Source organism: Solanum dulcamara, chromosome 1 (assembly GCF_947179165.1).
Source record: "Solanum dulcamara chromosome 1, daSolDulc1.2, whole genome shotgun sequence".
Lineage (NCBI taxonomy): Eukaryota > Viridiplantae > Streptophyta > Magnoliopsida > Solanales > Solanaceae > Solanum > Solanum dulcamara.
In genome coordinates, this window is record NC_077237.1 from 46478129 (window position 1) to 46495380 (window position 17252).

Genomic DNA, 17252 nt, shown 5'->3' on the forward strand with positions numbered 1-17252 from the left:
GACTTTTTCAGAAGGCAAACATAGTCTGGAAATTATTTGCTATGGAAACCTATGGGTTGATGCATATAAATTATTTCACTGAGATGACCATGTAAAAAAGCATTCTTGACATCCATTTGATGAATGGGCCAAGATTTAGAGAGAGCAATGCTGAGAACTGCTCTAATGGTAGCCGGTTTAACCACGGGGCTAAATGTTTCATCACAATCAATGCCCTGCTGTTGTGTATTTCCGTTACCAACAAGATGAGCTTTGTAATGCTCAAAAGAACCGTCAAAATTATGTTTATGAAGAAAAATCCATATAGACCGAATAACATTCACATTAGGTGCCCTAGGCACTAATTTCCAAGTCTTATTTTCAATTAAAGCATTAAATTCATCTAACATTACACTTTTCCAATTATGATCATGAAGTGCACTAACAGGATTTTTTGGAATAGGAGAAATATCAATAGTGATCGTAGTGTGGTAGTTGGAAGAGTATTTGGAGTTGGGCTTAAAAATGTCGTTAGATGCACGAGTGATCATACGGTGTGAAATAGGGTTAATAGTCCTAGAAGTGGTGTGAGGAGGGGCCAAGATAGCTGGGATGGGTGTAGGAGAAGTAGCATGAGGTGAGGTATGATCTGGGCCCGTGTGAGACTATGACCCAGATTGAGGAAGAGAGGCCGAATTTGTTTTGGGTTGCATAGGTTAGTCCGATTGATTAGGTGGGTTAGTTTGCAATGTAGGTTGAGTGGAATTTTGTGACAAATGATATATTAAATGGGAATTAATAGTGTCACTAAAAATATCATAATCCGAATATTTTATTTTATGAAGCTTGGAGAAAGGAAATTCAGTTTCAACAAAACAAACATGACAACAGATTATGATTTTACCACTCAACATGTCATAGCATTTTGAACCACGATGATTAGGAGCCGGACCTAAATAAGCACAAGGAGTGGACCTTTCTTGTAATTTATGAATAGTAGATGAGGGGAATAATGGGAAATATAAGCAACCAAAAATACGCAAACTCGAATTATCCGAATCACTTTGATATAAGATTTAAGCGGGTGATTGGTTATTCAATACCTTAGAAGGAAGGATGTTGAGAAGATATGTGGCCATGGAGAGTGCATGATGCCAAAAGGATAGTGGCATGGATGCATGAGCAAGAAGAGTTTGGATGATATTATTGATGGATTTTATGTGTCTTTCGGCCTAGCTGTTTTGAGGAGATGTATGAGGGCATGAAAGACGGAAAAGCATGCCATGTTTCTCAAAAAATTCCATAAAAGCTCCATTGATGTATTCCTTACCATTGTCACACTGAAACATCTTAATATTACATTCAAATTTAATTTTGACTAAAGCATGAAAAACTAAGAAAAGGTGTTTGACTTGAGATTTCTTGGAAATAGGAAATGTCCAAAGAAACTTACTATAGTCATCAAGAAAAATAACATAATAACAATGGCCGGAAGTACTAACAATGGGAGAAGTCCAAAGATCACTATGGCAGCGCTATCGGCCCAACTTCCGTACATACTATTTTTACGAACTTGGTGAGACTTTATGGTACGCTCAACCATTTTCAACCTGGAACGACAACTTTCAAAGAGGGGAAATGGCTCTTGATTTTGTATAAAATCCACCGTACCACTATACGCCTCCGATAAGGAGCCGACAAGACATAAAACCAAGCGACTATTAGTCACCGGAGCATCAACATTAGCCAACCTGTCCGCCAGAGATTGTGAATAATTACAATAACTGTCAATTGAGGTGAAACCTTCGAAAACAGCATTCATAAAGTCCTCCTCGAGATGGGTGGCTCGGGAGGCTTTGTTGTCTTGAAAAAGAGATTCAAGATGGTTCCACGCGCCCTCGATCGTGTCATTGCATTTGAGGATAGCTAGAAGAAGATCAGGAGCAATGGTAGTGTAAATCTATTGCAATATAACAGCGTCCAAACCCTTCTAAAGAGTCGAATCAGCCGACTTGGTCGTAGAGTAGGCAGCCAGAGCCAACGCTTTCATGGGTGGAACCAAATGATCGTAAAGATCATAAACCCTAGCAAGATTGATGAACAGAGTAGCCCAAGAATGATACAAGCCTTGCTCATTGTCTAATATTATGGGTACGAGAGACTTAATATTAGTGACGGTGAGAGCGGGATAAAATTTGGGCGAATCTTCCATGAGAAGAGATAAAAGGAGATAGAAAGAAGAAGAGATGAGGCTAGGATTAGTAGATCGTACTACTCTGATACCACGAAGGAAGTTAATTGCTTGCTTAATTTCATTGAACTTGGTCAATATATATAAATTACAAGATATGCTAAATACAAAGATTGATACTAATAGTTAAAACTAAGGAAACTAAATATATGTCTGCTATAAATACAAAAGTACAATATTAATTAGAATATATTCAAAATATATTATTAAATACATAATATATTTTAACATATTCTAACATATGTTTGCTATAAATACAATAGTACAATATTAATTAGAATATATTCAAAATATATTATTAAAGGCAAAATATATTTTAGCATATTCTAACATTTATGCCTCCTTTTTTTGCAACTTTGCAAATCATGTTATCTCTAATGCCATTGACCTCTTGCAACCTACAGCTTTCAGGTCATGATCACAAAGGACAAAAATCAAAATACAGTAGATATGGCTCATGCAAGTGTGGCTTCTCTTATGAGAACAATAGAATCTCTCTTGATATCCAATTTTCCAATGCAATCTCTAATCTGTGATCACAGAGAAGAGTTTTGCACTCTTCATGAAAACGTTAGTTTTGTGGAAGTATTTCTCAAGAACTTTGGGAAAAATAATGTTTCTGGGGAAATAACTAATTTGGAAGTACAGATAAAAGAAGTTGTAAATATTGTTGAACACACAATTCAACTAAGAGTGACTGAAGTTGTATTGGCAAATGATGAAAATCTGAGAGAAAAGGCACATGAGAGGCTTTCTGATATCCTGGAACAAGTAGCATAGGACATTGATCGTATCTGGAAAGAGTCGACAAAGATTCAAGATAAAGGCAAACAAGCATCGAAGGAATCATTGTTTCAGGATTTTTTGTCAAGATACGAGAGGGTACCCTAGGCGTGCCCAGCACTCAAAAACCATCTCTAGTCTCCGAGATAACCACTTGGTCTCACCACTCATCTCTTCATCAGTGGATACTTATGTGGCTCTCCATCATCAACATCAAAGGAAAGAAATAATCCTTAGAAGAAGTAGTTTCAATGGAAAACAACTCCAATTACATCATCAAACTCTGTCTATGAAGCTTTTAACACTATCAGGCGGTGCTAATGACATGTTCATTGCTATCTCAAAAGAAACATAATTCTCAATAATAAGGAAAGGATAAAGAGTTCCTCCGAATACAAGAAGGACTCACCAAATAGCTAGAAAGTAATGATCTTCAACGATGTGCCTGTTGAGGATCTCTAACACCTGTATTTGCATCATAAAATGATGCAAGCCGAATAACGTCAGTATATGAAATGTACGAGTATGTAAAATGGAAGGAAAGTAAGGACAGATATCAAGATACTTCTCTCAAGAAGACTCAGCTCAGAACTCAACATCATCTCAACATTAATATGCAATGCAAGTTTTTAAAAAAAAATAAGAAATGCTTACTCAGTTGAGAGCTTTTCTAACCGACAATCATCACTTATGAGCTAGTGATGATACAATGAAGAAATGTTGTTGCCACATCCATCCAATACCTTGCCAGGATAAAGGATATCATCATCTTGGATACATTCATCAAAGTCCTCTTTTTTGGGAATTAAGAGGCATAGCCTTAATCCTATGCTGGCTATATAGTTTGGGGGTTTGAGTCAATTAAACTTTTACCCAACTCGATGATCAATATTACTCCCAAAACATGTTCTCATATTAACCTCATCATCTAGTCTCATTGTACTTTAATTTAAAATACCAAACTCATCTCAATGCATCATCATCATTACACTTCAAAACATCACTTACATTTCATCAAAACATATTGCTCAAAGCATCATTTAACCCAAAGAACCAAGTTAATTTAAACTCAAGGCTTTTACTCTTTTAAATCTCAATAATATATATATATATATATATATATATATATATATATATTATTAATTCAAGCCACTCTTTTTGTTAATGTATTTTAAAAGTCAATATCTTTACTCAAAACATGCATAAAAATAATCATGAGCATTAAATCAATTGGGGTTCATGGAAAAATAGCCACTAACAACAATTTTAATAATATGAGAGATAAAAATAATAATAATCTTGATGCATAAATATATCTGACTCAATAGAAAAAAGATTAACTCATTTATAATTCAAGAATTAAGGTAAAACTCAACTATAACTCAATTACGATGAATTTAAATATTGGGCGTATAGACAACCTCAATCCAATGCTATGAATACCCTTACATACCTGGAATACGAAGCTTTACTCATAATCGAAGAACTCAATGAACACTCTTGAACCCTAGCCTTTTCTCCTCGCCAGAGCATTTTTTGTACTACCCGCAGTATTTGAATCATCAGAATAGTATTTCCACACTATTAAAAATAAAAACTATATTTAAGAATGAGTAAAGAAATGCACAAAAAGAAGAGTTACTCGAGAAAGTTTGATGAACAAAATGAAGAAATAAGGTCGGTATTTATAGTTGTGAAGGAGGGACCTAACAATAAATAAAATAATTATAAAGAATGATCTTAAAAATTCAGTAGAGGATTGTGATGTCATGGGTGATGTCAAATAAATCTAGATCTTCCATGGTGGGTGAGATGAATTTTCTTTTGAAGAAATACTCTTTTTGGAGCTACGTTTGAACAAGATAATTTCCTAATTAGGATTTGGTGTCTTCATATGGATTGTAACTCTAGAAGTCTCCTTTCATATCATTTAAGAATTAACAAATTGGATCATCCTATAGTGAGATATGATTTTTCTTCTACAAACACTTCATTTCATCACAGAATCAGGTCTTATAAAAATTAATTTATTTGACATACTTAGCCTCCAAATCTTAAAATATGGTCTCATGAAAATTGTAGAGAATGATGTTTGGGTTCTTTACAACTTGAATCACCTAATTTGGACCATCCTATGAAGAGTTATGCCCAAATTACCAAAGTAATATTATTTTCATCGAGAATTGGAACACCACATATAATATTTTAAGAGATATTATAATATCTCTCCCTTGGAATCATTCATCCCCGAATGAAGATGAAACTAGGAGACATCAAGCACAAATACCATCAAGACATCAATTACTCAGAATCTCTGTTACTCAAATGCTCAAACAACACATACTCAAATAGTCAATGACTAAAACTCAAGAATACACATCGACTTAAAAGTAGAAGTAAGGAATATTACCTTGAACATCATCATCGAAAGGCACGAGTAGATGGGGATCTTCTTCAGCTTCCCATGTGGCTTATTCAACCAACTGATTTCTCCATAAGACTTTAACTAATGTAACCTCTTTGGTTCTAAGCTTGCGAACCTGACGATCAAGAATTTAGACAGGAATCTCCTCATAGGACAAACTATCCTTTTCTCCAATACTCTTAATAGGGAAAACCAATGAAGGATCTCCCAAACACTTCTTAAGCATTGAAATGTAAAATACAGGATGAATAGCCGCTAACTCTGGTGGTAGCTCTAACTCATACATTATATTACCTACTCTCTTCACGATCTGATAAAGACCAATATATTGAGGACTTAACTTCCCCTTCTTTCCAAATCTCATCATACCCTTCATGGGTGAAACCTTCAAATATACCCAATCATTCACCTCAAATTCCAAATCTCTTCTTCTAATATCGGTGTAGGATTTCTGGCGATTCTGAGCAGTCCTTAACCCTTATTGGATGATTTCACTTTCTCCATGGCTTAGTGAAATAAGTTTGGTCCAATCAACTTAGCTTCACTTCAAACCAACCAATTGGTGAGCTACATCTCCTTCCATAAAGGGCCCCATAAGGAGTCATCTGAATACTCTAATAAAAATTGTTATTGTAAGAAAACTCAATAAGGGGTAAGTGATCATCCCAATTATCTTTGAAATCAATGACACATGCTCTCAGCATGTCCTTTAAAGTTTGAATAGTGCACTTTGTCTAGCCATCAGTTTGAGGATGGAATGCGGTGCTAAGGTTCACTCTTGAACCCAACCCTTTTTAAAAGGACTTCCAAAACTAAGCAGTGAACTGAGCTCCTCTATCTGAGATGATGGATATAGGGACTCCATGAAGTCTGACAATCTCTTGAATATACAGTCAGGCATAGTCCTTTGCGATGTCAGTAGTCTTAACAGGTAAGAAATGGGCTGATTTGGTCATCCTATCCACAATCACCCAAATCAAATCATGTTTTCTGTGAGACCTTGGTAAGCCTGTAACAAAGTCCATATTGATCATCTCCCACTTCCATTCTAGAAATTATATATTCTGAGCTACACCACATGGCCTTTGGTGCTCACCTTGACTTGTTGGCAATTTGCACATTTGGAGACATAGAGCCTATTTGGATGGACTTATTTTAAGTAATTTATAAGTTGAAAACTGCTTATAAGTTAAAAAAATAAGTAGGTGCAGCCCAACTTATTTTTTTTGACTTATAAGTTGTTTTCAACTTATAAATTGCTTTGAATAAGTCCATCCAAGCAAACTCAATTATTTATTGAAGTTTATTTTAAACACAAAATGACTTTAAGTTGGTTAGCCAAACACTCAAAAAAAATTAAAAATAACTTATAAACAGCTTATAAGTCAATCCAAACGGGCTCATAGTCTACAATGTCCCTCTTCATACCACTCCACCAGTAGACTTTCCTTAAATTATGAAACACTTTAGTAGACCCTAGATGGATAGAATACCTGGAGCTATGAGCCTCTACCATGATTCTATTTCGGATACCATCAACACTCGGAACACACAATCTGCCTTGGTACCTCAACACACAATCTCCCCATTTGGCGAAGACCATAACCTTCTGTTTATGTACATCTTCCTTTAACTGACATAAAATAGGATCTTGATCTTGTTTTTCCTTCACCTTCGCTACCAGAGATGACGTAGACCCATTCTGAACCATGACTCCACCTTCACTAGAATCAACAAGTTGAACTCCCAATAGCACAAGTTTATGCGTTTCCTTTGCCAACTCCTTCATTTCCTCTTCCACATGGGTCCTAATCCCCATGAATAACCTACTAAGAGCATTGCCAACTACGTTTGCTTTACCTGGGTGGTAAAGAATTCTTATGTCATAATCCTTGAGCAACTCTAGTCATATCCTCTTCCTCAAGTTCAGATCCTTCTAACTGAATACATACTGCAATCTCTTGTGGTCTGTGAATACATCCATATGTACACCATAAAGCTAGTGACGCCAGATCATAAGAGAAAATACCACAACTGCCAACTCACGGTCATGAGTGAGGTAGTTTCTCTCATGGGTCTTAAGCTATCTGGAGGCATAGGCAATGACCTTACCTTTCTGTATCAATACACATCCCAACCCAACTTTAGAAGCATCGCAATATATTACAAAGCCATTGGTTCCCATGGGTAGGGACACTACTGGAGCAGTAGTCAATGGTGAGGATATGGATGAAAATCCTTCAACAAACCTCTTGTAGTAACCAGCCAAACCTAAGAAACTCCTTATGTTAGTTAGAGAGATGGTTCTGGCCAGTTCTTAACCGCCTTGATCTTTAGAGTATCAACTCGAATACCATCACCAGATATAATATGGCCTAGGAACACTACAGACGCAAGACAAAACTCACATTTATAAAAACTTAGCATATAACTCTCTTTCCTTGATAGTTTGAAGGACAATCCTAAGGTGATTAGAATGCTCACCCTTACTTCTAGAGTAGACCAAAATATCGTCGATGAAGACAACCAAAAACATATCATGGTATAGCTTGAATACTCGGTTTATAAGATTCATGAAACCTGCAGGAGTGTTAGTCAATCCAAAGGATAAAATAAGAAACTTAAATTGACCATAACGGGTTCAAAAAGCCGTATTTTGGATGTCACATTCTCTCACTTTCAACTGGTGATAGCCTGATCTGAGGTCTATCTTAGAGAAACATGTGGCACCCTGGAGTTGATCAAACAAATCATATATCCTGGGGAGAGCATACTTGTTCTTTATGGTGACCTTGTTCATTTGTAGGTAATCAATGCACATTCTAAGGGACCCATTTTTCTTTCACACGAATAGGATAGAAGCGTCCCAAGGTGAAACATTTGGCCTAATAAATCTCTTATCTAGGAGATCTTTCAGCTGTTCTTTCAACTCAACGGGAGTTATCCTATAAGGAGAAATGGAGATAGGTTGTGTATCAGGAAGGACATCAATCCTAAAGTCTATCTCTCTATCAGGAGGGACTCCGGGTAGATCCTCGGGAAAGACTTCAGAAAACTCATTCACAACTGGAACTAACTCAAGAGATAGAGCCTCATTATTAACATTTTGACTCATACTATATGATAGATACATCCCTTGGAGATTTACTTTTTGGCCTTAAGGTAGGAAATAAATTTACCCCTAGGTACTACAGAACTCCCTTCCACTCTAAGATAAGATCAATCAAAAATTAAAACTTGATAATCCGAGTTCTACAATCATTGAGGCATAACAAGCATAAAGCCAGTCCATGCCAAGAATCACATCAAAATCAATCATGTCCAACTCAACTAAATCCTCCATGATATCCCTGTGATAGATTGACACAGTATAATCTCTATAGACCCTCTCAGCTAAAATTGACTCACCAACAGGAGTAGACACATCAAAAGTCTCAAGAAGATACTCAGGAAGGATATCAAACTTATTGGCCAAGTAAGGAGTCACAAAAAATAATGTCTCACTCGAATCTAATAATGCATATACATCCAATAAAAGGACTCGGAGCATACCAGTAACAACATCAGGTGCATTTTCTTGGTCTTGGCTATTACCCATAGCATACAGATGGTTTTTCCCTCCGCCTGCTCCTGAAGCGGCACCTCTTTGATTACCTCTATTTGATGGTGCTGTAGAAGAAGACTGAGCTCTACTACCTCCATCTCCCTATCTCCTAAAAGGACAGTTATTCTGAAAGCGGCTTGTCCATGCACATCGACAGCAACATCGGTGCCCTCGTGATACTCACCCAAATAGAGTTTTCCATATCTGGCACATGGTGGCTTTCCTCTAGAATTCTGAGCCACACTTTCTTAGGACTCAAAGCCTTGAGCTGGGAAGTTTTGGTGACTCTATGACTTTTGATCATACCTGGTAGTAGGTGAAGGTACACTCATTGTTGAAGGTGCATAATTAGAAGACTTCTTCTGAAAGAAGGACTTGTTACCCTTCCCTTGCTTCTTTTTATTCTCACGTCCATCAGACTTAGCCTTCTTGCTTAAGTGCTCCTCTCAGTACTTTTTTTGTAACCCTCAACCTGCTGAGCATACACCATCATTTTAGAAAAATCCATATAAAAAATCATTAGCATTGTGTAAGACCTTGGAAGTCAAAAAGTTGGAACCAAGGAGAAAAATTCTCAAAATTTTGAACTGACTCATGTTTACGAGTCACACTACAATCGTAGAGCTTTCTACGACTCATAAAAGTGAGTCATAGAGTGACCCCTTGAGCATTGTACAGTGTTACCCTCATGAGAGGTTCTATAATTCAACATAATGAGTCATAAGAACCACTCGTTCCAAAATATCTAAGGCCATGGATCAGAGGTTCCTCAAGGTCGAGTCTATGACTTGACAAGATGATTCATAGGAATTATTACGAGTCGTAGACACAACTCATAACCAAAGTCCATAGGACCTTAAGTTTGCAGGTTTTGAGACCTACAGGACGAGTACACTTTATGATTCGTCGTCATCATTTCTATGACTCATAGAGTCGGTTCATAGGGGCAGATTCAAAATTTTAATGCGGGGTATTTGTCATTTTTCAAGTTTGATTCAATGAACTTAGACACAATTATGGCTAAGTTCAACCCTATATCTACCAAATTCTTTAAAATTTCCCTAATTCTAAATCACTCTCCCAAATTATCTAAGGCGAGAACTAAATTCTCTCAAGCTAGGGTTTCAGATTTCACCAAAGTTTCTTCTTCAATTTTGAGTAATATCAACCAAGGTATGTGGATATTGATTCATGATTTTCTTTCACCCATGGAGTCCTGAATATTTCTCAAGTTTTCTTCAATTTTCAATTGATTTATGAATCTTAATTTTGATGAATTGCATTGGGCTGTTTCAATTTTATTTTGAATTGTTATCAATAATTATTATAAGCATGTTTCTACATAAAGTACATGATTTTAAGTTGAATTATGAATTCTCATGCATAAATCTATTTCCAAGTTATGATTATGAAGTTAAAGAAGATTCTCATGAGTTAATTATGAGTTCAATGATTTTCAAAGAAAGTTTTCATGATTAAAGTTGAGATTATGATTTTAATGATGAAGTTATGATGATGATCAAGCTATGATAAAAGATAGTTATTATGGCACACAATCATGTTTAAAGATAGTGATAAAGACAATTTTCACCGAAGTTATGGATTCTTATGAACCACTAAAGTTAATGAGTTACTCTTAATATGTTTTATAAAGATGGATTGATAGGTAGTTACTATCTTTTCCTATTATATCATGATCATATTTTATGAGTTTTCGTTGGGATATTGACTAAGAACTAAGAACTTTTAGGTGGGGTTCTGTCCGGTAACTCAGTTAGTTATCCTAGGGAATTCTAGTAGCAACTTAAATTCCTAAACTACGTTGCCCGTGTTGGATTTGCCTTCATGGCCTAACTAGTAGATCCACATATAGCACAGTTGAGTTGAGTACCATGAAAGAGTATACCCTGGTAAGGTATCCTCCCCCTTCTCGATGAGGGTTCCATCAATTTCACGTTATAGCTCACATGGTCTTAAGATGTCGGTTAAAGGTCTTATCCCACACAAGTTGAAAGTTCTATGATGAGTTTTATGATATGCATTGATCATGAGTTTTTATATGTATTCAAATACTTTTAAGCCTTACCCATGTTCATTATGATTAGTCATGCATCTTATGGAATATTGTTCACGTTCATTTACTTGTTCATGCATATCTTATATATTTAGTACCTCTCATGTACTAATCCATATTTTTCCTACATTAGCTCATAATGTAGGGAGGACGATACTCACGACCATCCTCTTCATAGCTAGATTTGCTTTAGATATCAGGGAGTTAGTGAGTCCTCATTCTATTGAGGACAACACTTTCATTCTCATTATTTACATAACTTTTCTTCTATTGTTTCGGGTGATCTATGAGCTTGTCCTAAGCCCCCACCAAAGACTATACTAGAGGCATGTTTAGATGATGATTGAAGTAGTCCACTCAAATGTCAAATTGAGTATGTCTATCCCTTATACCCATTCCCTTGAGCTTTTACTTCCACTTATATTATTATGTTTCATTATCTTATGTATGTGATGTACGCTAAGATGGCTTGATTTGGATCCCTCGCATCCCGAACATCGTATCACGACTTGGACCTAGTTTGAGTTGTGAAAAACTTGGTATCAGAGCACAAGGTTTATAAGAGTCCTAGGGAGTCTAACATCCATGTTATGTAGAGTTTTATTCATTAGTGAGAAGTGAGACACATCCATGAATAGGATCTCTGGTCTATGAGAGAACCACTTAGTCTCATCACTCATCTGTTCATCAGCAGAAGATTTAAGTGAAAATAAGTATACCTATGTGGGCTCTCCATCATCAACATCAAAGAAAAGAAATAATTACTCTAATTACATCATCAAACTCTGTCTATGAAGCCTTTAACACTATCAGACGATGAAAATGACATGTCAATGGCTACCTCAAAAGAAATAAAATCTCAACAATAAAGAAAGGATAAAGAGTTCCTCCGAATACAAAAAGGACTCACCAAATAGTTGGAAAGTAATGATCTTCAACAATGTGCCTGTTGAGGATCTCTAACACCTATATCTGCATCATAAAATGATATAGGTCGAATGACGTTAGTACATGAAATATACGAGTATGTAAAATAGTAGGAAAGTAAGGACATATATCAACATACTCCTCTTAGGAAGACTCAGCTCAGAACTCAACATCATCTCAACATCAATATGCAATGCAAGTTTTAAAAAAATAAGAAGAAGAAATGCTTACTCAGTTGGAAGTTATTCTAACTGACAACCATCACTTATGAGCTAGTGATGATACAACAAATCAATATCGTTGCACATCCATCCAATACCTTGCTAGGGTAAAAGACATCACTATCTTCGATATATTCATCAAAATCCTCTTTTTGGGAATTAAGAGGCATAGCCTTCATCCTACACTAGCTACGTAGTTCTTGGGTTTGAGTCAATTAAACTTTTATACAACTCGGTGCTCAATACTACTCCTAAAACATGTGCTCATATTAACCTCATCATCTAGTATCATTGGATTTTAATTTAAAATATCAAACTCATCTCAACGCATCATCATCATTACATTTCAAAATATTATTTACATCTCATCAAAACATGTTGCTCAAAACATCATTTAACTCAAAGAACCAAGTTCATTTAAACTTATTGCTTTTTCTCTTTCAAAATTCAATAAAATACATATATAGTATTAATTCAAATCACTATTTTTATCAATGCATATTAAAAACCAATATCTTTACTCAAAACACGCACAAAAAATAATCATAAACATCAAATCAATTGGGGTTCATAAAAAAGTAGCCACGAACAACAATTCCAATAATATGAGAGAAAAAAATAATAATAATCTCAATGCATAAATATATCTAACTCAATAGAAGAAGGATTAACTCATTTAGAATTCAAAAATTAGGGTAAAACTCAACTATAACTCAATTACGATGAATTTAAATATTGGGCGCGTAGACGAACTCAATCCAATGCTATGAATGATCTTACATACCTGAAATATGAAGCTTTAGGCAAAATCGAAGAACTCAATGAACACTCTTGAACCCTAACCTTTTCTCCTTATCGAAGCGTTTTGTGTACTACTCGGAGTATATGAATCACTGTAATAGTATTTCTACACTACTAAAAACTAAAACTATATTTGAGAATGAGTAAAAAAGTGCACAGAGAGAAGAGTTGCTTGAGAAAGCTTGATGAACAAAATGAGGAAATAAGGTAGGTATTTATAGGTGTGAAGGAGGGACCTAACAATAAATAAAATAATTATAAAGAATGATCTTGAAAATTCAATGAAGGATTGTGATGTCATGGGTGATGTCAAATGGATATAGATCTTCCATGGTTGGTAAGATGAATCTTCTTTTAACGGAATACCTTTTTTGGAGCTACGTTTGAACAACATACTTCCTAATTAGGATTTGATGTCTCATATGAATTGTAGTTCTAGAAGTCTCCTTTCATGTCGTTCAAGAATTAACTGAATTGGATCATCCTACAGTGAGATATATGATTTTTGTTCTACAAACACTCCATTTTATCACAACACCAGGTCTTGCAAAAATTAATTTATTTGACCTGCTTAACCTCCGAACTTAAGCTATGGTCTCATGAAAGCTGTAGAGAATGATGTCTGGGTTCTTCAGCAACTTGAATCGCCTAATATGGACCATCCTATGAAGAGTTATATCCAAAATACAGAAGCAGTATCATTTTTGTCGAGAATTGAAACATCACATACAACGTTTTAGGGAGTGTTATATTTCTCAAGTTCAACAAACGATATTCTGAATGTTAAGAACAATATTGTTGGACTTGACTATCAAAGGGAACGATTGGTATATCTGACTAGAAGCTACTCAGGTGAACCCAAAGTCATCCCGATTGTAGGGATGAGAGGCATAGGTAAAACAACCTTAGCTAATGAAGTTTACAGTGATGTGTCAATTCCTTCTCATTATGATGTTCGTGCCTGGGCTACTGTATCTCAGCAGCACAATGTAAAGGAAATCTTGTTGAGCCTTCTGCGTTGTATAAAGGATGGCACATTTGGCATGACCGATGAGGCAGAGCTAGCAGACATGCTGCAGAAAAGTTTAAAGGGCAAGAGGTACTTAATGGTCATGGATGACTTCTGGAGTAGTAAATGCTTTCCAAGTGAGAACAATGGGAGTCAAATACTGATGACTACACGTAACAATGAAGTGGCTTGCTATGCTGATACAGAGAATCTTTCTTTGCAGATGGACTTCATGGATCAAGATGAGAGTAGGATCCTTTTTAAAAGTGCAGCATATGCCAATGAAACATTACCATCTGATTTTGAGACTATTGGGAAACAAATTACAGAGAAATGTCACGGGTTACCACTAATTATTGTCGTGGTTGCAGGTCTTCTCAAATCTAAAAGGACAATAGAATTTTGGGAAAATGTTGCTAAAGATGTCAAATCATTTGTCACAAATGATCCTGATGAGCAATGTTCAGATGTGCTTGGGTTGAGTTACAATCACTTGACGAGCGATCTAAAAACATGTCTTCTGTATTTCGGAATATTTCCAGAAGACACTGAGATTCTAGCGAAGAATTTGATGAGATTATTAATGGCTGAGGGGTTCCTGAATTTGGATAATGACTTGGAAGGCAAGGCTGAAAAGTGTTTTCAAGATCTTATCAACAGGTGTGTTGTTCTCGTCAGCAAGAAAAGTGTAGATGAAACAAAGATTAGATCATGTAAGGTTCATGATCTAGTATATGACCCGTGCTTGAGAGAAATTCAAAGGGGAAACGTTTTCATTGCGAAGGACATTGTGTTTGAAATAACAGATGTAGTAAAGCGTCAATTTCTCAGTAGGAGTAAAATGCATCCCTTTAAGGGCTGGACTGTTGATGAAATTTATGACTTTCCGTATGGTCTTCTTACCCCTTCACAACATCAGTTGACAGATGATGACAAGAACCATCTTTTGAAACGAACTCGTTCTGTTTTCTTTTCGGGTAGTTTTGTTTCAGCTTTTATTCTCAAATCAGACCTTATTCATTTCAAATTCCTCAAAATCCTGGACTTGAGTCACGTAAGGGTTGATATTTTCCCTCTACAGATACTAAGCCTTATCTGGTTGAGGTACCTATCATTGTGCGTCTCTGAGTATTTTGACATACCTCCAGAACCATGCAGGTTATGGAATCTACAGACATTCATTATTGTTGAAGGGTATAATCGATCAGTTATAACTTTTCCTGAGCAAATTTGGGGACTAACGCAATTAAGGCATCTCAAACTGGCCAGATTTATTTTCCCAAATCCCCCAAGTGTATCTGTTGACAATGCTTTTCCAAATATACAAACTATTTCTTACTTGTCTCCAAGTTGTTGTAAGAAGGAGGTTATTTCGGGGATTCAGAATGTTAAGAAGTTAGGAATCAAAGGATGTTATCGAGGTTATGAATTTCTTAACAATCTGCATAAACTTGAAAGGTTGAGTTTAAAAGGATTTTGTCCAAGTGCAAAAGCTTTTACGGCAACGCTCAACAAGTTGAAGTTGGAAGAAACTTATATAAGTTGGTCCTACTTGGACATCATAGCTGAGTTGCCTAACCTTGAGGTGCTAAAGCTCATGTTTGGAGCTTGTTGTGGCAAAGAATGGTATCCAATTGTTACGGGATTTACTCGATTAAAGTTTTTGCTAATTAATGGTAATGATCTCAAATACTGGAAAGCTACAAATGACAATTTTCCTGTCCTTAAGCGCCTCGTGCTTACAGGTTGCTCTCATTTGAAAGAGATACCCATTGAGTTTGCAGATATATATCTACACACTTCATCTCATTGAGTTAAGAGGGTTTCAACAAGAACAACAAGACCTCGGAAACGAACCCGTCAATGTTCGTCTCATAAAATCACCCTGATGCGTATAACATTATATTCAACAATTGCTTATAACACTTAAGGTTATACTTTTCAATTCACACAACGTTTTGGATGACAGAATGCTTCATCTTGCTTGTGTAAACAAAACATACTGCAGATTAGTTAATAAAATCTAAGTTGCTCCCCTCCTATGCGGCTGTGGATCTACCGGTCGGATCCTTCATGATCTAAATTTTAAGATTCAGCTAAAAATACAGTTGTCTGAAGTATGAGATATTATTTGGAAAACTTACAAGGTATTCCGATGAGAAAATATTGAAATCCCAAAAGGAGATAAAAGAAAAAGACATAATACATAAATATGACTCTTAACTTGGTTTCTGCTGACAATTATGACCTCTAACTTTTCTAGTGCACAAGTAGACAGTTTAACTATCCAAAACTTGAACAAATAGACACATTCGTCCTACATGACATCGTACGTGGCAATTTTGTGCCCTACGTGGCGTCCGTAGGGCACGTGTATTGTGTCACATAGGACACGTGTTTCTACTTGTTCAATTTTATACAAGTTTAAGTGTTTATTTATGCACACCCAAAGTTGAAGGGAATAGATGTGGAATGAGGCCAAGTTAAATGGCATATTTATGTATTATGCCAAAGGAAAATCGCTAACTTAGAAGTTTTTGTATACAAGCTATATCCCATTTTCTTCAATTCCACCTTAACTTTTGTTTTGATTATAGAGGTCATAGGTATTTGTCCCAAATTTATCTGTTGTTTTAGTAAAAGTTGTAACACCCCTCAAAAATTTTCCTAAGATTCGGGCCTTCTTTGTACACGTGTGGGGCCCATCATATTTATTTCGAAGTACGTGCTTGAGTTAAGATGAGTCTCTGAGGAGTTTAAGAGCGTTGGAGGTGATGTGAAGTCATTGAGGACCCCTAGAACCGAGTTAAGTCCAAAAGATCCGTCGTGGCTAAGTTTAGGACGAGTTCACGTAAGGGTCGACTTTCAATGACCCTATCGTTTGAAAGACGTCAATCCGGGTGGCCCACGACCTATCAAATTAGAGGTCGTCGAGTCTTCTTTCCAACGCCACCAAGAACGTAGATTTTGGAGTTCGGGGCCAAAAGATATGGCGATCCAAAGATGAACTAGCACGACAGGGATTTCATTTTGGCCTGGGTTACCACTGCTGGGGAAATGGCCCTGGCGCTGTAAGGGCGCGACGCGCCACTATCGTGCCAGAAACATGCCTCAGTAGTTTGGTCCCTGGCGCGACGCGCCACTAAAAGTTGTGCAGGGTTTAGGCGTAATTGGCCTT

The 17252-nt window shown here is 36.3% G+C and overlaps 1 pseudogene; it reads left to right on the forward strand.

Moving 5' to 3' along the window:
* Window positions 1–2680: 2680 nt before the first annotated feature.
* LOC129892913 (putative late blight resistance protein homolog R1A-10) lies at window positions 2681–15963 on the forward strand (annotated as a pseudogene).
* The last annotated feature ends 1289 nt before the right edge of the window (window positions 15964–17252 follow it).